The sequence below is a fragment of the Grammomys surdaster genome, unplaced genomic scaffold (assembly GCF_004785775.1).
Source record: "Grammomys surdaster isolate TR1022 unplaced genomic scaffold, NIH_TR_1.0 919, whole genome shotgun sequence".
Classification (NCBI taxonomy): Eukaryota; Metazoa; Chordata; class Mammalia; order Rodentia; family Muridae; genus Grammomys; species Grammomys surdaster.
Window position 1 is genome coordinate 464,809 of NW_021605338.1, and position 25,465 is coordinate 490,273.

Genomic DNA, 25,465 nt, shown 5'->3' on the forward strand with positions numbered 1-25,465 from the left:
GTGTGTGTGTGTGTGTGTGTGTGTGTGTGTGTGTGTGTGTAATATCTGGGCGTGAATCCAGGGCCTTGTGCATGCTAGGTAAAGGTTCTACCACTGAGTTACATCCCCAGTCATAGACAGAAATAAATATGGATCTAGATTGTAGATAGATGTTTGTTAGTATTTATTTTATGTGTATGTGTGTGTACCTGAGTGTGTGTATGTGTGATTGAGGGTATGTATGTGTACCATGTGTGTGCAGGAGTCCACAGAGGCCAGGAAGGGCATTAGATCCCCTGGAACTGGAATCTCAGGCAGCTGTGAGGCTCTATGTCCTGGTGCTGGGATGCAACCTGGGTTCCCTGATAAAGCAGTGAGTGTTCTCAGCCACGGAGCCTTCTCTGCAGCCTCCGCCTCATACATTTCAGCAGACTGTGGAGGAGAAGGTGCTGGATGCACTTTAATGTCCCCTCCTCGCTCTGCCTCGCTCTCCCAGGTATTACTTATATTGGACTACAAGGCTCAAACATGTCTTCCTGTTTCTCAACAGCAGCTCCCTCAGTTCCGAGAAGTGAGGCCTGCTCTAGTCTCAGACAAGGTTTCCTCCTTTCTCTCAGGCAACAGCTCTGTAGCTGGTAACACAAGTCGCTGTGCCTGACTCTGCTACAGACACAGCATGGCCACCAGCTTCAAAGGAAGGAACGTTAATGAATGGAAAAACAAACATAGGCTTATTATGTGCAATCTCCATTTTTATAATTTATTGTTGTCTAAGCTAATGTAAAACAAGAAATCTCAAATGTATTGTAATTTGAGAATCAGAAGCAAAATCGGATATTAGATTTAAAGTCACAGTAATTCAAAAAAGTAGATTAACAAACGCTTATTAGTTTCAGGCTAATTTTACTTGAAATAGTTATAGCTTCTAACTAAAATTATTGTGTGTGTCTCTGTGTGTGTGTGCGGGTGTGTGTGTATGTGCATGTATGTGTGCAGTTCTGGAAACTGAGCACAGGACATCATACATGCTAGTAAAGTGCCTAGCACCACCCTACATCCCCAGCCCTGAAAATACTTTTATTCTCCTACCTTGAAAATAATTTTAAATGTAGTTTTATTACCTGTAGTTTTATTACTCTGTTTTGAAGATGAACAAACTAAAGATGGTTACCAAGTTATACTAAGAATCTTCTAAAAGCCCTTGAAACCATCCCTGTCCCACTGTGATGAAATAAATATTATCTTCTTATAATCATCTGTATCACTTATTTGCTTAGAAACTTCTTTTTCAGAAACACTGAAAAATAAACTTTACTGACCACAAATCAAACTTCACTTCTTATTTTCTGTTGGATAAAAATTGAATTAATGAGTTGTGCTAGACTGTGAATCATGTATTCATTTCTCAGTTTACCTCATCCCATTACAGGAAAACCTAAGAACCAGGCAGCAAACAACTGATTTCCCAAGGGGTTTTTGTTTGCTTGTTTGTTTTTGAGAGCTTTCTTTTTTCTATCCTCTCTATGTAGCTCTGGCTGTCCTGGAACTTACTTTGTAGATCAGACTGACCTGAAACTCAGAGAGATCTACCTTTCTCTGCCTCTCAAACACTGAGATTAATGGTGTTACCAACATGCCTGGCTAAGCATTTAACTTCTAATTTCCCCCTTCTTTTTGTTGGGATCAGACATGGATCTGTTTTCAACCAGATAACCTGAGACGTTTATGGAAGGCAGTTTAAAACTAACTTGAAATCGTGGAGATGGAATGTTCTGGTTCTCTCTGGCTATCATCCAACAGACAGCTAAGGCCAGCGATGTACATGAGCATACCCTTAGAAATAATGCACTTCACTTCAAAAGGACTCTGAAGACCACTGATTTCTTAAAGCAACAAGAGACAAAAACAAAGCAATAAAAACCCAGAATCAGAAGGATAAGCAACTTAGCTCTAAGAACTATAATAGCTCAATGATTATAATAATCCAGGAGGCTGTTCTCATAAACACAGAAATGGATTCTCTAACAAGCACTGGTTCTCAAGAAGATGGACAAAGAGTCCCGGGGCAGGCTTGGTTGCTGCATACTACAAAATGATAGACAATTGTCTATTTCAGACCTTACTGTTTTCATGGTAAGAGTTGGTTTCTATCTTTCTTTGATATCACATCCTCAGATTGCCAGGAGAGGACACACTTCCCAGTTCTTTGATTCCACCATCAGAAAGCTTGACAATGACTGAAAATTATCCTTTCTGATCTCCTCAGTTGAGAACCTTTCATGTAGATTGTATTGAAAAAAGCAGCTCTTTAAAAAACCAGATTCCTTTAAAGCTAAAAAAAGAAAAAAAAATCTGTGTTTAAAAGCTAGATAGAAATGTAAGAGTAACACCCATAAAGTCCAACCATTATTTTGATTTTTAGAAAGGAAAAATTCATGGGATTGGAGAGACGGCTCAGTGGTTAAGAGCACTCACTGCTCTTCCAGAGGTCCTGAGTTCAATTCCCAGCAACCACATACATGGTGGCTCACAACCATCTGTAATGGGATCTGATGTCCTCTTCTGTGCATCTGAAGGCAGCTACAGTGTACTCCTATACATAAAATAAATGAATAAATAAATAATCATAAAAATAAAAATGAACTAAAAAAAGGCAAAACTTCTGTCCTTTTTATTCATAATTATTAAAAGAAGAAACAGCTACTTATATGGCAACAAGTAGAGATACTTGTTGAAGAGCCCCCTCAGGGCTGTGGGTGTGAAGATCGTATCAGACTAGAAGTTACTGTTGTATCGGTTCTGAATCCATATTGCCTCCCACAAGCGTTTTGTAGTGGTTAGTGTTCATGACAAAGAACTCAGATGATGGGAAAATAACAACTCCAGACATCCCACATCAGTATCCAAGAGCCTCTCTGAGATCATTTACAGAAGAAGGCAACTTCTCACAAAATCAACTTCAACTAATTATGGGTTCTGAAAAAAAAAAGGAAGAAAAAAATCACGTTTAAGCTACTATTCTTTAGAATACATAGAAAAAGAGTGTTAGAACTAACCCAGGGTTAGACAACAGCCACAACACAAAGGCCAGGAATGAGATCAAAATTCCCAGCACACGGCTGTCTATATTTGACTATCTCAGTAACTAAATTGGAATAACCTGCTGAGCCAAGGAAACAGCTGGCAGTATCCTGATTCCTGGTCACATTTGACACCCTCTGGAGAGTCTCAGGAAGCATGACTACGCTTTTAGATTCATTAATACACAATCCTTAGGACATTGTCTTAAGTTTTTTACTCACAGATAATAAACTTCATATACTCTGATCCTTCCTAATTGAAAATTTATTATTATTGTTATAATTATTTATTTGCATGTGTGTGGTCAGAGGAAAATTAGGAACAGTTCTAAAGATCAAGCTCAGGTCATGAGGCTGGCACAGGGCTTATCACTCTTGCCTGGTGACTCATCTTATGGGCCCTGGTCTTTTTTTGCAGAAGTATAAAAACCAACAGAAGATGACAAGCCTGCTACACTTCCTAATCAACTCAGGGCTGTATTTACACTCTCTCTCTCTCTCTCTCTCTCTCTCTCTCTCTCTCTCTCTCACACACACACACACACACACACACACACACACACACACACACATCCATGACCCTTCCTCCACTCCAGGCAGGATGCTGCAAGTTCGTTCTCATTTATACATCCACTGGGAAATGAAATTTGGACGTCAGGGTATTCTGGGAAAGAGATCTAAGAGTGTGGAGACAAAGTAAGGGACACCACTCTCTCCATAGTGTTTCGAAGGCATCAGAAAGGCCCAGGTAGAGGAAAAAGTGGGCGGTATTCTGGAAGAGCTATTAGTACAGGTAAAGTCTGAGACAGGAGACATTGTGTTCTGGGAACACTTTCCCAGGAGGTTTTAACAGGTATGAGTGTAGCATCTCAGAGCCCCATGATAAAGGACTGGCTTGTTAACTGGGCAGTCCTAAGGACGTGCCTGTATACCTCTCCTTCCACTGCCTTCCCATCTTCTGTAGCTCCACAGTGTCTGTCATCCTGCACGAAGCTCAATTCCAAATGGACCACGGACCTTAACATAAAACCCTGAAGTCAAGGGGGAAAGGCTTCAGCTCATGTGGCACACAAAAGGCACTAGGGCTAACAATAAATGTGACTTCACAAAGCTCAAAACCTTCTATATGGCAAAGGACACCATGATTCAGGCAACGAATGCAGCAGGCTACAGAATTCGGAAGTATCTTTACCAATTACCTATCTGAAATTAGTGTTTGCACTTAGAATAGAGAACTGAAAAACAAAATTCAAGAAAACAACTCAATTAAAAATTGGAGTACTGATCCAAACAGAGTGTTTTCAAAAGTTTAAACACAAATGGTGGAGAAACGCTTAATAGAAATCCTTAGCCATCAGGGAATTACAAATTAAACTACTCATGGCCAAGGTCAATAGAACCAATGACAGAGCTGGGCCTGGTGAGGTTGAAGTGAAAGGGGAACACGTATTCATTGCTGGTGGGAGTGTAAACTGTACTACTATTACAGAAATCAGCGTGGAGTTTCCTCACAAAACTGAGACTTGGTCTGTGTCAGCATCCAGCTATTGCATTCTTGAGTATTGTTGTTGTTTGAATAAGAATGGTCCCCGTAGATGAACAGTTCCACAGGGAGAGGAACCGTTTGAAAAGATTAGAAACATTACAAGGTGTGGCCTTGCTGAAGTAGGTATGCCTTTGTTGGAGGAAGTGTCATTTCAGGTTGGCTCTGAGGTTTTAAAAGCCAGGCCTAGGCTCGCCCTCTCGGTTCCCCCCCCCCCCCCCCCCCCACCGTGGATCAGATGTAAAGGTCTCTGCTGCTGCTCTAACACCTATCTTCAAGACACCATGCTTCCCACTCTCGAACAGTAAGCCAGCCCCCATTAAATGCTTCCTTTTTAAAGAGTTGTCTCTGTCACGGAGTCTTTTCACAGCAACAGAACCCCGACTAAGTCAGGGATATACCCAAAGGAACATCCTCCTACAGAGATACTTCCTTACTCTCATCATAACAGAAACTGGAAACATCCTACATGTCCATCAAAATGTATAACAAAAGTGTGTTATATCTACACAATGGAACATTCTTCAGCTGTTAAGAAAAGTGAGATCAGTAAGTTTGTAAGAAAACAGATGGAATCAGAAACAATCATCCTGAGTGAGGTGACCCGGACCCAGCAAGACAAGTATTATATATTTTTTCTCTTATATGTGTAGACGTTAGCTTTTAAGCTCTCGGTTGTACTACAATCCAAACAGCCACAGAGGCTAGGTACCTAGTAATGGGACTTGGGGGGTGGGGGCTGGAGGAGAAGAGGAGAGGATCTACCAAGAAAGGGAAACTAGAATATAATGTGGAAAGGGGGAAAGTAGAAACAGAGGAGGGGGTGGAGGAAGGGTAGGGAGGGAACGGCAAAGGACAGCTAACACTAAAGGCTTTTGGGAACGCCACAGGGAGACTTACTGCTGAAAGAGTTTGGCCTCTGTGTTATAAAGTCTAAGTACCCATGATTCCAGCCACATACGTAGCGAGGATGGCCTTGCTGGGCATCAGTGGAAGGAGAGGCCCTTGGTCCTGTGAAGGCTGGATACCCTAGTGTAGGGGAATGCCAGGGCAGGGAGGTGGGAGTGCGTGGGTAGGAGAGCACTCTCACAGAAGCAGGGGAAGGGGGGATGGGATAGGGGGTTTCCAGAGGGGAAACCAGAAAAGGAGATAACATTTGAAATGTAAATAAATAAAATATCCAATAAAAAAGTATTTTAAAATCTAAAAAAAATCAAAAAACCAAAAAAATCCCTCAAAACAAAACAAACAAATAAAACCTAAAGCCTAAGTCTATCCATTTTACTACAAACGTTTAAACTTCATTCCTCCTTAGAGCCGAGCAGTACCCTCATACATACCAAAACTTCATTTTCAAATAGGTTGATCTCAATTGTTTGCTACGGTGACTATAGCAACAATCATAGAGGTCCAAATATCTCTATGGCAGGAAATAGAGATCTCTGGGTTCCTGCCCTGGAGGGAAATAGCTGGGGCACACAGTAGTTCTATTTTGGATTTTTGAGGGAATCCTCAAACTGAAGTCCACTGTGGCTGTATTAAGTTGTACCTCCTGCAACCATGAATAAAGTTCCTTTCTCTTCCTATCCTCTCTACCATCAATGGCAGGCTTCTTGATGACAGCCATTCAGAGTGGGGTAAGGTAGCATCTTGAGGTAGTTTTAATTTTGCATTTCCCTGGTGTCTAGGGATAACACATATCTTCAAACCAGTTATCGGCCATTTGTGCTTTGGCTTTTTTTGAAAACTGCCTATTTCAATACAACTGCCATTTGTTGATTAGTGGTTTTATTCCCTTGGTATTTAATTTCTGCAATTCTTTGTAAATTCTAGATATTTGTCTCTTGTCTGAAGTGATGCCTTTTGAGATGAATTAACATCAATATCTCTAAAACAGTTCTATAAAACAGAAAGGGAAGAATGTTACCAAACTCCTCTTATAAAGCTAGTATTTATCACCCTGATACTAAGCCAGATAAAATAATAAAAAGAAAATTATAGAGCAATCTTTTTGATGAACACACACCACCCTCCCCCACAGTACCCCCACACCACCCACATACCACACACATCACATACACACCACACACACACACACATATACCATTACTACCAAAAAATAAATTCAATAAAATGCTTGCCAACTTCACCACCATCAAGTTGGCTTTATTCTAGAAATGCAGGGAGAGTTCAATATAAGCAAATCAGTAAATAATAATACATCTGATAAATGGACCCAAGAACAGAAATATCATGATCATCTTAACAGATATGACAAGGCTTTTGATGAAAACCCTTGAAGACATTAAAAACAGGAAGAGTACCTCTCAGCATAATGAAGATTCCACATCGCAGACCTATAGCCAACACCACACTAAAGGCGGCAAAACTCAAAGCATTGCCACTAAAGTGAGAGCCATGAACAGTATCCACTGTCTTCAGTGCTATTTGGTCTAGTCTTCTCAGAAGCAGTAAGACAAGAGCAGCAAGTGGAACACAGATAGAAAAAGAAGTCCACGTGTCCTTATCTGTAGATGTTATGATTGTACAAACAAGAGACCGGAAAGACTGACCAGAAAACTCTGACGTCTGAAAATGCCTTCACTGAAGGCAAGGATACAGAATTAACACAAAAATCAGTGGCAGTCTCCGGTGGATGCACAGGGTACCTTGGTACCAGGTTCTGACTCTGGCTTCTGTGGGGCCAATACTCCAGTGTTCCCACAGATGACCTGAGACCAGGGATTCTGACCACAGCCCCGGGCAGTCCGAGTCCTAGACCCGGCAGACTCACACAATCCAAAATGGGAGCAGGTTTCTGCTCCATCTGGTTACCTTTGTACCCTGTGCCGCTCACCCCTGGGGCTGTTGGCACTGAGGATAGAATCATGTGACGGCTGTTCTTAGTTGTCAACTTGACTACGTCTAGAAGTAACTAAAACCCAAGCTGCTAGGTACACCTGTGAGAGCTTTCTTAATTAAATCATCTGAAGTGGGGAGACCAACTTCTGATCTGGATCTTCTGAGGTGGTAAGATACACCTTTAATCCAGATCTTTTTATAGGAGTCTCTCTCTTCTCTTCTCTTCCCTTCGTCTCCCCTCCCCTTCCCTCCTCCCCTCTCTCTGGAGAACCCTGACCTATATACAGTTTGATACCAGAGGCACTCCCTGAGAAACAAATAAGGATATATCAGGTCTCCAGCATTCTGTAATAACTTAGCTCGAAGGGATCTTGATCATCTGTCTCTTCCACACTGGCTCACTATATTGATGACATCATGCTGATTGGATCAAGGGATCAAGTTAGCAGGAGACAGCAACCACTCTGGACTTGTTGGTAACCCATAATGTTACCATGTAACTTGTAACTCAGAGGATGGGAAATAAATGCAACCAAAATTCAAGCTACCTCCATCAAATTCTCAGTTGGTGTGGAGTATGCAAAGATCTTCCTTTTAATGTGAAAAATAAGTTATTGCATTTGACCCCTCCCACCACCAAGAAAGAAGCACAATGTTTAGTAGGCCGATTTAGACTGTGGAGACAAACACATTCTTTACTTGAGTGTCCAGCCCATATACCACGTGGCTTGGGAAGCTGTTAGGGTTAAGTGGAGCCAGGAACAGCAGAGGGCTCTTCAACAAGTCCTAGCTGCTGTGCAAACTGCTCTAACCCTTGGACCATATTACTCAACAGATCCAATAATACCTGAGGTGTCAGTAGCAGAGAAGAATGCTATTTAGATCCTCTGGCAGGCAGCTATAGGGGAATCACAGAAAAGACCTTTGGGATTTTACAGCAAGGCTCTACCATTGTCTGCAGACAATTATTCTCCCTTTGAGAGACAGCTCTTAGCCGGGCGGTGGTGGCGCACGCCTTTAATCCCAGCACTTGGGAAGCAGAGGCAGGTGGATTTCTGAGTTCGAGGCCAGCCTGGTCTACAGAGTGAGTTCCAGGACAGCCAGGGCTACACAGAGAAACCCTGTCTCGAAAAACCAGAGAGAGAGAGAGAGAGAGAGAGAGAGAGAGAGAGAGAGAGAGAGATAGCTAGCTCTTGGCCTACCCTTGGGCCTCAGTGGGAACTAAATGTTTGACAATAGGCCACCAAGTTATCATGTGACCTGGGCTACCCATCATAGGCTGAGTGTTCTCTGACACACCAAACCAAGTACTGTGTAGCAATCCGTTATCAAGTGGAAATGGTATATACATAATTGGGCCCAAGCAGGTCTTGAAGGCGCAATCAAGTTACATGAAGAAGTTGTCTAAATGCCTATGCTTTCTACTCCTGTTACAATGCCATCTGCTGCTAAGCATGTGCCTATAGCCTCATGGGGTGTACCTTATAATTGGAAGAGAAGACTAGGGCTTGCTTTACCAATGGTTCTGCATGTTCTGCAGACACCAACCAGAAGTGGACAGCTGCAGCATTACAACCAGTTTCTGGGACAACCCTGAAAAATGCCAGTGAAGGGAAAGCTTCAGAGTGGGCAGAACTTCAGGCAGTACACACGAACATGCGTTTTGTTCTGAAGGAGAGGTGGCCAGAGAATACAGTTGTTCACTGGCTCGTGGACTGCAGCCAATGGATGGTCAGGGGTGTGGAATAAGCATGGCTGGTAAGAAAGACTTCTAGGGAAACAGTGTGGGCAGATTGCTGCAAACGGGCAAAGGATGTGAAGATTCCCATGTCCCATGTAAATGCTCATCAAAAAGTGGCCAGCAGAGGAGATCAGTAATGAAGTAATAGCTTGAGCTGTTCTCTGGACAGTCCATCTCCTTTCCCAGCCATTCCTGTCACTGCCCAATGGGCCATCGTGACAGACATGGGGGTTATACATGGGCTGGACAACATGGATTGCCACTTGGCTACAGTTGGTGAGTGCCAACAGCAGAGACCAACATTGAGGCCCATATATGGCACCATTCCCAGGGGGTGACCTGCTGGCAGGCTTAGACCTTACTAGAGTAGATAGCTATTCTGATTGTACTTTTGCCTTTTCTGAACATGTTTCTGCAAGACTCCCATCCATGGCCTGGGAAAATGCTGTATCCATTGTGATGGCATTCCACACGGCATCGCTTCTGACCAAGTAACTCACTTCACAGCCACAGAAGTGTGACAGTGGGCCCACAATCATGCAATCCATTGCACGTGGAATTAACACATGCTTCTAGCTAGAAGCAGGTGGCCTAACAGAAAGATGTAATGGCTGAGGACACAGTTACAGCTCCAGTTAGGCAGCAGCAGCCTAGAGGGCTGGGGCACGGTTCTACAAAAGATGCCACACACTTTGAATCAGTGTTTAATATATGGTATGATTTCTCCCAAAACCGTGGTCCACAGATGCAGGAATCAAGGGGTGGAAAAGGCACTGGTTCCACTCACTATCACCCCTAGTGGTCCATTAGGAAAAGTTTTGCTTCCTGTTTCCATGACCTTAAATTCTGTTGGCCTAGACGTTTTGGTTCCAGAGAGGGGAGTGCTCCTGCCCAGAGTCATAACACATACTACATTGAGCTGGGAGCTCAGACTCACTCCAGGCCACTTTGGGCTTCTGACGCCCTTAAGCTAATAGGTTAAGAAAGGACTAACAGTATTAGGAGGAGTGACTGATCCACGTCCTGTGATTAGTCAACAGGAAACTACAAGTCCTAATCCAGGCAGGATGACAAAGGGCACAGACCCTTCAGGAATGAAGATATGAGTCACGCCTCCAGGGAAAAAAACAAGACCTGCTTAATTAAGTGCTTACTGAGGGTGGAGCAAATACAGAATGGGTAGTAGAGGAAGATAGTTATAAATACCAGCCAAGGCCACATGACCGGTTACAGAAACAAGGATTACAGTTGACATGAGTATTTTTGTCATATTTAGTAAGAACGCATCGGCACGGATATTTGTGTTTTCTTTCCTTGATTTCTTTTTCATGCAATGTGACATCAATTAAGAGGGTGCCAGTGGTTATCATATTTAAGTTTGAGATACTAAAAGAATGTCCCTCAAGGGATATTGCCACCTATTCTAAAGTTTATAAGGCATTTGTGGTTGTATGAGGGTTATATCATGTAAGGCACAGTTATGACTTGCTTAAATATATAATGTTTGTGATTATACATGGGATAGCTATATTATGTTAGGTGTAATCATGGCCTGGTTATGGTTTTCATTGGGAAATTAGAAATGACCTAAGGAGATATGATTGTGTGTCAAGGTGGCAAGGGATGGACCTGTGATGGATACAAGGTGACAAGGGATGGACCTGTGATGGATACAAGGTGACAAAGGATGGATCTGTGATGGATACAGGGTGACAAAGGATGGATCTGTGATGGATAGTTTTGTTTGTCAACCAACTATATCTGGAGTTAAGTAAAACCCAAGCAAGTGGATATGCCTGTGAGAGATTTCTCTCCTTTTTCTTTTCTTTTTTTTTTTTCGGGGGGGGGGGTGCGGTGATGGGAAGTTGAGGCAGGGTTTTCTCTGTGTAGTCCTGGCTGTCCTGGAACTCTGTAAGCCAGGCTGGTCTCAAATTCAGAGATCTGCTTGTCTCTATCTCCTGAGTGCTGGGATTAAAGGTCTATGCCACGCATCCCCCAAGCAGATTTGTTTCTTAATTAAATCATTTGAAATAAGAAGACCCACCTTTAATCCAGATCTTTTGAGGTGAGAAGAACCACCTTTAAACTGGGTCACACTTTCTGCTGGTAGCCTATATAAGAGGCATGCAAGAAGGAATTTGTCCTTTCCTGCTTGCTGGTTTTTACTGGCAAGTCTATTCCTTCACTGGCATTAGAGCCTATTTCTTCAGGATTCTGACATACAATACTGGATTTTTAGACCTTTTGTTGGTAGATAGCCACTGATGGACTAGCTGGACCACAGCCTTTAATCCATTCTAATAAATCCACTGCATGTATGTAAATATATGTGTATGTGTGTGTGTGTGTATGTGTGTATTCATTCTTTAAGTTCTGTTCCTGCCTAATACAGATCACCTCAATGATTTTACTTTACAATCGACTCTAATTTTCACAAGTCCCAAGGTTGAACTTCATGCAGACAGCCCACCAGAACACCAGAAGGATTCAAAGAAAACAAGGCATCCATGTGGATTTGGAAGGAGAAGTCAAAACTGAAAGCAAGTCCATTTCAACCAAAGTGCGAAACCTGACAAAGTAACTCAAAGAAGTCTATGATGTAGCTATCAGCTATGACCCAAACACAACTGACAAAGTAACTCAAAGTCTATGATGTAGCTATCAGTTATGACCCAAATACAACTGGCCGACTCCTCTACAACAGAATCCAAAATCAGAGAGTGCTGAAATGTCTGAAAAGAATTCAGAGTCTCATTTTTTAAAAGAATGATCAGTGCTGCTCTTCCAGAGGATCTAGATTCAATTTGGACTCCCCAAACACCAGAAGCAAACAGAACTCCACATAGATATGAACAGAGAAGAAGCCTTCCACAACACATCACAATCAGGATGTTAAAAATACAAAGTAAAGACATTTGCCCAGCACTAGAGGGGCATGAGAAAATGTCAACGCACATTCAAAGCCAGAAAAACACAGAAAGAAATATTTTAAATACCAAAAATAAATAAGCACGAAGCAAGAATATTATACTTGTCAAAGTTATCTTTCAAAATGGAAAATGTCAGTCCCACAGTAAGAGACTGACTGTAGCCTGAAGCTGTAATCCAAATAAACTCACATTTCTCCTACCAAGAAAGAAGCTATACTGGTTATGATGGTTTGTGCCTTTAATCCCTGTACTTGGGAGACAGGGGCAGATCTCTTATGAGTTCAAAGCCAATCTGTCTCAAAAAAAAAAAACAACAACAAAAAAAAAAACAATAAAAACAAGGACTACTGCATGTAATCTTATATAGTAATAAATTTAATTTATATAACCACTACTAGATATTAACATTTCATAGATAAACCAAGGCTGCTGAATGTCTTATAACTTGCCCAGTTCATATCATATAGGAAAAGAGAGAAATTACCAGTTAGAATTTACATATATATAAACCTATACACACACACACACACACACACACACACACACACACACACACAAAAGGTCTAACCCTATAAGGTTTCTAAATCTCCCTTAGTCTAAAGAACTATGTGGTAGTTTTAATGAGAGCTGCCTCTAAGGCTAATAATATACTTGAATGCTTGTTCCTCAGTTGGCAGAACTGTTTGGGAAGGATTAGGTGTGGCCTTGTTGGAACAAGTGTGTTGCTGGGTGTGGCTTTGGGGTTTCAAAAGTCCATGTTCTGTCTGTCTCATGCTTAATAAACTTTGCCATTTGCCACAATGTATTATAATCCTATACTAATATTTTCTACTCAATTATGACATAGCATATTTATGTAAATTCCTTGTTAGCAGCCCAGTTATAGCTTTGAGACCACTTTTCTCTAGCGGCTATTAAAGTTTCTTCAGCTCTTACATACCCAACAATCACCAGTGTGGTTAGAAAGGGCTCAGGCAGAAAAATATTCTCTGAGGTGAATCTCACAGTATAGGGTTGTTCTTTGTTTTCAACACCACCATGTGACACATGGGCTTCTCCTGTGCATTCTATGTCTGTATAAAATCACCATAATGAAACCCATTTTCTTTTGTAATTAATAACAACAAAGTCTTTCCTTTCTCTCCCTTCCTCACTTTCTTTTTGAGACAGGATCCTGTCTTATTCCTGGCTGACCTGGAACTAACTATGTAGACCAGGCTGGCCTGGATATCACAGACAGAGGATTGTCTCTGCCTCCTGAGTGCTGGGATTAATGGGGTGTTCCTGGCATTTAAGATAAAAGTCTAGCTAGCTACATGCCATGATTCTGTTATGATGCAACTAGAGTTGCAGACCACATAATTTATAAACTTTCTTATGTAAGAAACTAATGAATCATCTGTTCAAATCATTTGCAGAATGTTACAGTGTAGTTACAAACTAATATAGGTTAATTTTAAGGAGACAAGTAGTCTTTCAAAATAAAATGTCTGCAGATACCTCTCTGGTCCAGATCCCAGGGCTTTTGTGTTGGCTTACCCCAGCATCTACCCCATCAATGGATGAACTATTGGAATGAATGAAGGGATCCGTCCTACAGATGCAAAACTACAGGATCTCCTGGACACAGGGCAACAACAGGAGTTCCAGTGAGTATTGTCACAGTATTGATAGTAGAGAAACCAGAGGCCTCATACCAGACCAAGGAGTCATTGCAGTGAACACTAGTAAGCAAAGAAGTGTGGACAAAAGGGTATATACTCTGGGACGTACTGTGACACACTACAGCTTCCAGGACAAGATATTTTTTCTTCTTGGTCTGTTGAGGCAGGGGGAGAAGGCTGCAAGGGTGAAGGGTGGATATGATAGGAGGAGAAGATGTCTGGGATTGTGGTGCATGATGTAAAATTCACAAAAAACCAATAAGTTAAAACAACAACAACACAGTTTTAGAGCTTTAAAAAGGAAATGAAAGAAATACCCACAACATAACTAGTAAATGTAGTTACTAGAATTACTGATACTTTTATTTGGGGGCAGGGCTTCTATTAATAAATGCTAAAATCTATTGCGTTCACTCTCTCCATTTCTAGAAACTGACTGATGATGCAAGTCCTTTCCAACAGTATTTACTTTCTCTTCCTGACTCCGTGTTGACTTCACTCATGTTTTTGCTGTAAAATTGTTGAGATCATGCTGTGTCTTGCTCTAACTTATTCCCTAGTGTGTGATATGGTAAATCTTTAGCCTGGGCCTTGCCATGAGAGACTCTATTTTACCTATGTGACAGAGTAACAACTGGAAACAGATACATCAAGAGCAAGCCTAGAAAACCTTCTCTCAGAGGATCATGTGAACAGAGTATACAAGACACAACCCGAGGTACCAACAAGAGCTGGGCAGAGAGGGCTACAAAACGCCCTGTATCTGAGCGTTTCCACCATCTTACAGATAAGCCTTATTCTTCCATTCTAGGGAATGCTTTCTACTTTCTTAAAGAGCTATCCCAATTTCTATTCCATGCTGAACTTAAAGCAATGGCTTTTCTCCACCTCTCCTCCCTGTGGCTACCAGGATTGTCACCTGTCCTCCACTATGCTTTTCTTTTAAACTTCAGTAAAACTGTTCTCAGCTTACCTTCCATTTATAATTTGTTTAATTAATGAGACTAAGAGCCCCTGTAGGAAAATTTGGTTTCTTTGGCAACTCCTGGCTGGCTTCACAAACTTCACAGTCAGTCCAGTATCACCCAAACTGCCCAGACTGACAAAATGACTTATTCCTAAAGAGAAAACAGGTGCCACCCTATCTGAGTGAATTGTGACTATATGGGCAAATGGGCTCTTTTAAAACCCTACCAGAAAGCCAGGTGGACTCCTCTAATTCCAGCACTCAGGAGGCGATGGCCAGCCTGGTCTACATAGCAGAGTTTCAGGGCAGCAAGGCTATTCACAGACAAACGTTGACTCAAAACCAACCAACGAACCAACCAACCAATCAACCAACCAACCAATCAACCAACCAACCAATCAACCAACCAACCAACCAACCAAACCCTACCAGGTCCAAGAACTTCTTGTACATATCAGACTGAGGAAAAGGGTCTAACTCTTTCATCTGGACCCCTGAGAGGTCAGCATGCAATGACCATGACCTCTATCCATCACCTGGCACCTCCTGTACAAATCAACTCACAGGAGTGGCTGTCTCTGGGGCTTCCACTTAGCTCAGCACCTCCTGTTCAGACAGCCTACCAACTGTGGGGACGTCCACCCTTCTGACCTTTCCTGTGCCTGGCTTATTCTGTCCTTTCAGCGCTGTGACTGGACTCAACTCTACAGCTCCCCCCATTCCCCAATCCATGAACCAGAGGCCCCAGCAGCTTCCTCTCTGCAGCTGATTCGGGTCTACTGTTATCAGTATAGACCTACTTGTACTTCCATCAGCTTACTTCTGAAATCTCCGGGAACTCAGCATCGGCCTTTTGTATCCGTTCTGTAATCTGTACACAGAGATGGGTTTACTGTGGGACCCTCTCTGCGGCCTCTCTGTCTTCCAGTCTATCAGCCCATACCTCTTGTCCTACTGCGGTGTAGAAGAGCTGACAAGCCCCTGCTATGATGACTAGAGCTTCCCTCCCAACCCCCTCACAATTGTTAAGATTATGGTCCTATCTAGTGCTTGGCTCCCTACCAAGAGTCTAAAGAGTAAGGTGGTGGAGAACTTCCCACGCCCTCCCCACTTGAAAAGCTGTAACTCACAAACTTTGTTTTGAGACTGCTGAGGGAGTGAAGGCTTTCCTTCTTACTATATATGGCAGCTGTCTCTCCTACTGTAACTCTGTTCCAGACCTGAAGGCTTGCTCTCCCCCTCAGATCTATCTCCCTCCCTCCGTCTCTCCAAGGGCCCATCCTGAGTCTCCCAATTGCTGTTTCACGTCCAGGCCTGATGTGCACCCCTACCCCATGCTTGTGAAGCCCTTGCCTGTTTGTGCTCTCCCTCTCTCCTAGTAAGGCTCACTCTGAGGAAGAATTTCATGTCAGCTCTCTCCCAACCCTGCGGGTTTTTGTTCTAACATCTGTAATGATGAGAGTTACTATTAGTAGCTTAGGGACACTGATCCTGCAGAGGACCTGGGTTTGGGTCCCAGCACCTGCACTGGGGGCTTACACCCGCCTGTACTAGGAACTTCAGGCATTTTAACTAGTCTTCTTATCTGTACAAGAGTGTAAAGGAAGCACATAAATTAATTTATTTACCCATAAATTAGTCAATCTTTAAAAAAAAAGTAAGAAAAAAGGAAGTCGTGTTCACCTCAGATTACCAAGGAAAATGGTATCATCTGGAAAACTGCTGCCAGAGAAATGGCAGTGCCTTGGAAATAAATTCTGTCATCGTGGAAAGACACAACATGTCTGTCTATAATTCTGACGTGGTGTGCTTAGGACAAAATCTTGAAGACCAAGGAGTAATAAATGCCAACATCTCCTGACTAGTTAGTCACAGTGCCATATGCGTGTCTATCTTGACTAATTTTGAAGGAGTGTTAGTTGTCTAGAGCACCAATCTTAATTCTTGGACTGGGAGGACACACAAACCTCAGTGTTCCCAGGAAAAGCCAGTAACTGATTTATCTTAAATATGCAGAAAATGAATACAAAGGAGCTGTGTTCTAGGCAAAGCCTGGTAACAAATGCATCTAGAAATGCCTGTCTCCTAAGACCAGAGGAAGCAAGGGCCCCTGGAGCACCGTAGGAACACTATCACAGAAACAGCATTCACCTAGTAATGCCTGTCTCCTAAAACCAGAGGAAGCAAGGGCCCCTGGAGCACCGTAGGAACACTATCACAGAAACAGCATTCACCTAGTAATGCCTGTCTCCTAAAACCAGAGGAAGCAAGGGCCCCTGGAACACCATAGGAACACTATCACAGAAATAGCATTCGATTGTAGCCCAATACAGACCAAATGCTGAACTACCAGAGACTGGACCAAAATACTGACAAGAGGGACAAGAGAAGAAGCTAGGCAGCTAGTGGCAGACCAGGAGGAAGGCACAGCCACGTAGAGAGAGAACAGAGAAAGGGGCTGGAGACCCTATACAGTTAATTGCATATACTACTCTTTCAGAGAACCTGTTTGGTTCCTAACAGCCCACAATTCCCATGACTCCCGCTCCAGAGGATCTGCTGCCCTCTTCTGGCCCCCGAGAGTACTGTACTCACGTGCACATACACACAGAAACATCTACACATGTAATCGAAAATAAATGTTTTTAATTAAAAAAACACAAAGATTTAAAACAGAAAGTTGACCCATGGGAGAGGTAAAATACCTAGAAATTAAATTCCTGACAGATGGTAAAAAGAATGTACAACTGAGAACAAGTGGTTCATGTACATCAGGCAGAAGGGGAAGAAGAGAAAGGAAAGCAGGCCTCCTACAGGGCAAAACATTAAAGTTCACCAAACGCTTTATGGAATTTTGCTTCACTAAATTAAAAACTTGTTCCTTTTCTTATATTTGTCCTTGTTGTGTAAAACATGAATTGTAAGCACAAAAATGTTCCTTAAGTTACAGAAATGTATTGAAGAAATCATCTTCAGTTAGGATAGGGCCATAATAGAAAGAGCTGAAAATACAATTGACAGCGCCAAGTGTCTTAATTCTAAACAACAAACTAATTCCTATCTGAATGCATCGGTACATGAATGACCTTGAGACTGACTTTCACTTAGGGTATCTACACAAATGTGTTTTCTCTTTCTTTTATACGCCTTTCCCAACACACTAAGTGGGAAGGGTAAGAAGGTGACATCACAGCCACAGACTAAAAACTAGTCTGAAATGTAACACAAAGCTTTGCGCAGTGGCAGTGGCAGTATCGTAGCCAATGAGGTTTATCCGAGGCGCAATTATTGCTAATTGGAATGTAACACAAAGTTTAAAAGATTAGAAAGTTCTACTGTCCACTTACTGGAAGGAGAACAAAGACATCGCCAATGAATGAGAATAAAGACTAAACGGTGGACAAGGAAAAAAAAGACCAGTACTGAAAAGAATGGAAGTTACTCTTTTTTTCCTTCCTAATTTTATGAGGCAGGGTTCTTATTATGCTTAGAATGGCCTCCAGCTAACTATAAAGCTGAAGATGTCTTTAAAGTCTTGGTTTTCCTGCCTCCCTCTCCCAAGTGCTAAGATTACTGGCATGTGTCAGTGTCATTAGAAATTGCTGCTGTTTCTGGAAAACATAAGGTAGAATAGCAAGCATATTAAAGTTCTATTTTACAAAGATGGGACCCCTGCCCCCTCCACCCCAGACAGGGTTTCTCTGTGTAGCCCTGGCTGTCCTGGAACTCACTTTGTAGATCAGGCTGGCCTTGAACTCAAGAGATCCACTTGTCTCTGCCTCCTGAATTGGGATTAAAGGTGTGCTCCACCACGGCCAGCTCAATTCTTACTTTTAACACCCCCAAATATTATTGTCAGCTCTTCAGTGCTACAACATGTTCAAGAATGCCTTGAGTAGGCAAAGAAACACAGGACCCCGATGAAACAGTGTTGATTATGAATAAACATTCATTGGTGGGCAGCACTCTGCACTAACTGTTTAATGAAAGTCAACGTCTGCCAGTGTATGGGGGGCATCACTGTCCCGATGAGCGAAGGCTATTCCATCTACTACTGATGTGATTTCTGTATCCACAGATAAAACTCTGATCACAAGTAGATTACTAGCTGCCACAGTGATGGACAGCAACTCAAACAGCACTCCCCAAGTGGATGGGTTAATAACGACGAATGTCTACAGACAAATGAGGAAGCGACTACTGTCTCGTCACTCATTTCTACAATTATCTTCTTTCAAGCTGCTCAAAAGCCGTAAGTGGGCTGGAGATGCTTCCTGAAACACGCCTTTCTTCAGTCCTTTACCATTTTTCCGATGTCTGTATGAGTCAGTGGGCAATCCAGTCCATGTGCAGATAACACACAACTTCCGGCGTTGAGAGACTTCCTGAAAGAATAAACCTGGTCTGTTGGTCTCTATGAGGACATGCTGAAACTAGGAACATCACTCATATTCAAAGATGATATATGGAAGCCAACCATGCCGCTTTCAAGGTAAGGTTCCTTAAAAAAAGAAGTTAAAAATCAACCAGGTTAAAAATTCTCATACAAACTGATATTTTAGCTAAAAGTGAAAAATGAGTAGTATCAATAAGAAATTTTAATTTTTCACTTCAACTTTAAAATACAACTTTTTAAAGGAGTGTCACGGGGCATATAATAACAATATTGTAAATATAATTTCTTGAAATGAATAAAAATCCTATATAAAGCTTCATGGACATTCTAAGGACTTTTTAATTTTCACATATCCCAGTTGACTAAATGACTCCGTGCATCAGAACTTCTTACATTAAACCATTCAGCCAAGAGCCTGAAATTAAGTCTAACACGCTAGTCGGATAAACATTTGTTTTTGCCTTTATGAGTGTTTGCCTGTGCACCATGAGTGTGCTGGCACCCGTGGAGATCAGAGCAGTGTGTGTACCTCAGATGCACTGTAGTGGAGTTAACAGACGGTTGTAAGTGCCGTGTGGGTGCTGGGAATTGAGAGCAGGTTCTCTTAACCTCCCTCTGAGCCATGTCTCCAGCCCCTTGACAAGCGCTTCAATACAGATTACTTCAACTCAAATGTTCCAAGTTAGTTTCTAAAATATTTAAATAGAACATGAGCTGTGAGGGAAATATGTAAGTCACGTCTACACTGGACATCTCAAAGTAAATGGTGTTAAAATCGTGGCACACAAAGCAATCCCGAGATAAATGACAACATCCGTCCCATGAGAATGACCTCTAGTGAGACAGTATACTGTACCTTCATAGAGTATATGCACCCCGGCTGCTAACCAGGTTGGTGGCCCATGCTTCACTTAAAGGGACGTCTTCGTGGTTTCTAGAGAGTGTTCAGGAGACGTATAATCCCCTATATGTGCAGCGATTAACATTCAAACTGTCCAGTGCCCCCGAAATACCACCATCAAGTGCTGACAGAAAGGGGAAGTGTCTAGGTTTCGGGAGAATACCATTCTTCTTTACCTTGCTGGATTACTTAGTTAGACCCTCATTTAATCCCACACTCTGACTCTATTTCAGGTTTATACCAAATCAACATAAAATTTTACATCTTGGTCCACCATTTAAGAAAAGAAAGAAAGAGAAAAGTACTTGGTCAGAAGAGGACGCCTGGCCTTTTCTAACGGAGTGTTATCTATTGCTCAACTCAGGCTGACAAAGTGGGATCAGAATTCCACCAGAGGGCAGATAACCCAAGGGCAACGTCAGTAATACCCACACCACTGTAGATTCCCACAGTGAATTAAATCTAGTAAGTGCTTAGGAAAAGTAGCCAGTAAACTGTCATGTGTCACTCAGCATTGTCTTATAAGGCAAAAGTGTTCTAACACCAAAGCAAGAACTAACAAGTCATTGTACTGGTAAATCATTATCCAAGAATCCAACAGCCAACATCGAAACTTTACTCAGCTGTGAGTCAAAATTCAGTTTCTCAACCCTCATCTTCTGTCCCTGCAATGGTCTCTGACCATGTCAGCATCACCCTCTTCTACCTGGAAAACTCACAAGTGTAGTGCAGTCACTGTACTTTGTTCTTGCTACCCTCAACTTTTTTTTTTTTTTTTTTTTTCAAGACAGGGTCTCTCTGTGTAGCCCTGGCTGTCCTGGAACTCACTCTGTAGACCAGGTTGGCCTTGAACTCAGAAATCCTCCTGCCTCTGCCTCCCAAGTGCTAGGACTAAAGGCGTGCGCCACCACTGCCCGGCATACCCTGAACTTTTTAAGGACTTAAAAAAAAAGCATTTTTGTGTTCGTGTATAGGTCAGTAGATAACTCTTGGGAGCTGGTTCTCTCTTTCCACCACTGAGTCCTAGAAACAGAACTCGGGGCGGTCAATGGGTTTGGCAGCAAGTACCATTTACCTGTTCAGCCATCTTGCTAGTCACACTTTGAAACTTTTAAAAGAGAATGGGTAGGGTTGGGATGGAGACATTACAGACCACTTGTTTAGCACACACGAGGCCCTGACCACTGGCACTACAAATAAATAAATAAATAAATAAATAAATAAATAAATAAAGCGAGCATCTGTTTTGTCCTTTATGTTACGTGCATGGTTGTTTACATGCATGTGTGAATGTGCACCACATGCATGCATGGTGCCATGGAGGACAAAAGAGGACCTCAGATCTCCCGGAACTGGAGATACCGTGGATGGTTATAAGTTGCCAAGTGGGTGCTGAGAACCAAACTCAGGTCTTCTGCCAGAGCAGCAAGTGCTTTAATCACTGAGCCATCTCTCCAGCCACCCTCCACCCTAGCCAAGAGCACCTTGAATAACTACAAAAAAAGAATACAAAAGAAAAAAAAGAAAAAGGGTATGAATTTTTAGATCTTTCAAATTATAAAATAATATTCCTAGGCTGGCGAGGTGGCTCAGTGTTACACAAGCACAAACAACTGCTACACAAACATGAGTTCTGATCCCCAGTACCAACGAAAAGTCCCTGTTCTGTGGGATCACTGGGGCTTGCTAGTCACCAACACAGCTCCAGGCTTAGTGAGAGACCCTGTCTCCAGAGAATAAGTCAGGCAGTGACAGGGCAGGGTATCTGACATCTTCCTTTGGCCTCTGTATATGTGGACCCACCCCCAGCGCTGCCATCCCCACCCCCTCCACCCCTACCCTGTCCCTAACACCACACAATTAATCCGCAGAGAGGCTTGGCTGGCCCAGGAGCCAGGCTGCCTATTCTATTTATTATGCACATCATAATCTTGGTTAGAAATTTTGCTGTGTATCCATTTCCTCTTTGAAAAACAAGATAATAAATATCTCTAGCAAAAACGGGGGGTGGGGTGTGAGGGAGGCTAGAGAGATGTCTCAGCAGTTAAGAGCACCGACTGCTCCTCCAGAGATCCTAGGGGTCCTGAGTTCAATTCCCAACCACTACATGGTGGCTCACAACCATCTGTAATGGGATCCAATGCCCTCTTCTGGTGCGTCATGAAGACAGCTACAGTGTATATGTATGCATATAAATAATAAATTAAATCTTTAAAAAAATTGTTGAGACGCAAACAAAGGAACATGTAAAGGGCACAGTGGTTGTCATGTTTTAAGTGCTACGTAAGTATTACCTATTCTTTTTTGGCACTCAGTTTTTACATTGTTTCATAAATGTATACAAAGCTTGCCCAACTTAGTATATTATCTATGGTTTAAAATACATTTGATGCTTTCCCATGATACTAGTATTTATTTAAAAGGTACATACAAGCCAACTGTGTATAAACATAGCAGATGCCAAGGCAATTCTCTAAATAGTGCTATATAAATAGGTACGGCCCTAAGCAACATTGTATTTGAAGTGAGGAAACAAACTCCATGAAAAACTAATGTAGGATTCAATTATAGAGGTGAGCCTGGAATAGCCCTACACACAAGGACAAGCCAGACCTAAACTAAAGGAAACAGATGCATTTGCTACACTGTTCATTCCATAAATACTTTTCCTGGCCAGGCTCTGTTCTAGGCCCTGGGGATAAGTAGTAACTCATGCTTAGCACAAACTGACTTGTAGTCTATGGGCTAAAGGGCACTCACACCAGAGACAAGTTTTTCTATTTCTGTTTTTGTAATATAGGGACAGGACTCAGGACTCCAAGCATTCTAGGCCAGTGTTCACACCAAGCTACGTCCCCAGCCCAGAAGCCCAGTTTTGAAGTGAAGAATGAGAAAGGTTCACCTTCCTATCATCACTTGGACGACTTACAGACAGGAGTTAAGACTGTGCTATGGTCACTACAGCTGTCACAAATATAGAAATGCTGCATATGAATCATTTAGTAATTTTTTTTCATGTATTGCAAGTTATTTTAAATCTACTCAGTTGGGTATAGATTATATTAAGAGAATAGTTTCCATATTTCTTGATACAAATGGTATGATTTATAAATTTGTTGTCATTATTATTGGGATAGATTTGTTCACAGTTCCAAACTTAATCCTACCACTATTCTCTCTTCCCTTTTTCTCTGTCATCCATCAACAACTACCTCCAAGTCTCAAAGCTTGCAAAGTGCTTGACAGGCACGCATGTGGTAGAAAGAGTTATCACACAGAGAAGTATTCACTCCGGAAGACAATTCGCAAATTTCTCTTCTGTATTTGCCTCCCCAAAGGCCATGTCCTCAAGTAAAGAAAGAAATCTTTTGGTAAATGCCAATTCAAGGCTCTGGCAACTTTTATTTCTTCCCAGTGAGATACCATCAGAATTACCTGATATGGAACTTCCAAGATGCTAATTTACCCACTCGCACAAGCTTCCAACCTCTTTCCTCAGTCTGTCAAATCTTCCCAGCCATCTCTACTCTCTCAAGATACAAGAATCCACTACCACCCCCACAAATCAGTTTTCAAACTGTTACGGCTACCTAAATCATTAAATGGTATCTTTATACTCTAATCTTACACTGGATATAAGTGAATATGTGTTTAAAACACTTAAACCCTATTTAAAAGTTAGGCACAAGTAGCCACAATACAGAAAATCTAACATTCTCAATATTCAAATGCTCAGTGAAACCCCAACACTCTTAGCTGAGTGTAGAAGGGGACACTTTTGATCCAAGCACTCAGGAAGCAGAAGCAGGCAGGTCTCTTGAGTTCAGAGATATCCTGGTCTACATAAATCCAGGCTAGTCAGGGATACATAGTAAGACCCTATCTAAAAAAGGGGGGAGGGGCGTGCGGGAAAACACACTCTAGCAAAATCTAACAGCCTGCTGTTTGTTTTGTTTAATTTTCTTAGTTTGGTGTTGAGAAAAAAATTTTTTCACGTTTGCTTTTAATTAGGAAGTGTAGTAAGAAATACAAAGAAGGACCCTAAATTTGAGCAAGGCTCTTAGTACTTTTTGATGTGTTTATAAAAAGATAAAGAAAGAATATGTTCAATGGGTGTGTGGAGAGGTATGGGGGAAGGGGATCTCTCAGCGGGCCCATGCTGAGGCATCACCTCCCCCTGAAGGACCAGCCACACACCAGTAGAGAAGTAGAGGCCGGCCATGACCACGTGGAGAGGGGGGAAGGGAATGGGGAAGGGGCAAGGGGACAGAGGAGGAGCAAGAGGGCAAGAGATAGAGGAGGGGGTAAACAGCTCCTTTTATAGTGGGCCAGGCCTACCTGGCTGTTGCCAGGTAACCATGGGGGTGGAGTTTAAAGGGAATGCTAACACTTTTGCCTGGTGCCCACCCTATCTTGATCAACTTCTGAACGTGTTATATAATGGGCACTTATGAGTAAGAAAAGTGCCACAAGGCTTTTTAAACGATTAAACACCCAAACGGATTAATTGCAATTCTATGAACTTCTAAAGCCACACTAATTTGCTCAGTTATTTTGTGATCAATACACTTATTTTCAAAAAAGAAACAACTATTTAAAGCAAACGTTCTACATAGTGGTGCATGCAAACCAAAATCATGTGTTGAAAAAATGAACAATCTACGCTTATGCAAGAAGTTACCCTTGAAAATGAACTGATACAAAACATCTACGAATACCTGGCAAACATGCAGCAAAGAGCACACTGCTACTGTTTCTAATTTTCTAACTTTAAACTCAAACTAAATGGTTAAAACTGACATAAATGAGTGTATAATATACATAAATGCACTACAAAATATGCTGGCATGTTACTGTACCTAGAGGAAGGTGAGTTTGGAATAGGCAAGACAACTTGCTAAAAGTTACAGTATAATTACTTGCTCTTATCTCTGCATACAAATCCAAACAGAACCGCTACACTGCGAGCAAGAATTGTAACAAGTCAGATGATCCCGGAGAAACTTGCCCTGCTGGAATAGCTAAGCCCTTAAGCACGTGGACAATGGGCCGCTTTATTTGCATGGCCGCACTAGACTGGGCTAGTGACTGATCGGTTTAATGGCGAAAACTGCAACCCCACATAATAATCATCACCTGCCTCACGCTGGAAAACCATTCAAGTCACTACGCAAAGTTGGTTTTGTTTCTCTCTTTTTCTTTTAAAAAGATACCCTAGCCATTCAAGCAAAGATGCGAGAGCGGTCGCCTTGGCCTCGCAGCCGGGAAGATGAGGAGCCCGAGAACCCAGCAAGCCAGCTTCGTCTCGGGAGCACGCGCAGACACCCCGAGACCGCCCCACCGCGGAGGAGCCTCGGCGCCCTCGGGCCTGAGCCCGCCGCTTCCCGCCCGCGCCGACCCGG

At 42.3% G+C, this 25,465-nt stretch overlaps 1 protein-coding gene across 2 annotated transcripts in view; it reads right to left on the bottom strand.

Moving 5' to 3' along the window:
• Positions 1-20,881, bottom strand: part of Slc20a2 (solute carrier family 20 member 2) — an 80,304-nt gene extending 59,423 nt beyond the window's left edge. The window contains exons 1-2 of one of the 2 annotated variants that reach the window (XM_028782873.1): positions 20,019-20,881; positions 19,070-19,267 (exon numbers count right to left, since the gene is read on the bottom strand). The gene's annotated coding sequence lies outside the window, so the exon portion shown is untranslated. Of the gene's footprint in view, positions 1-6,926; positions 7,033-19,069; positions 19,268-20,018 lie in introns of those variants that run through there. The other variant, XM_028782874.1, reaches the window with a different exon arrangement.
• Positions 20,882-25,465: the final 4,584 nt, after the last annotated feature.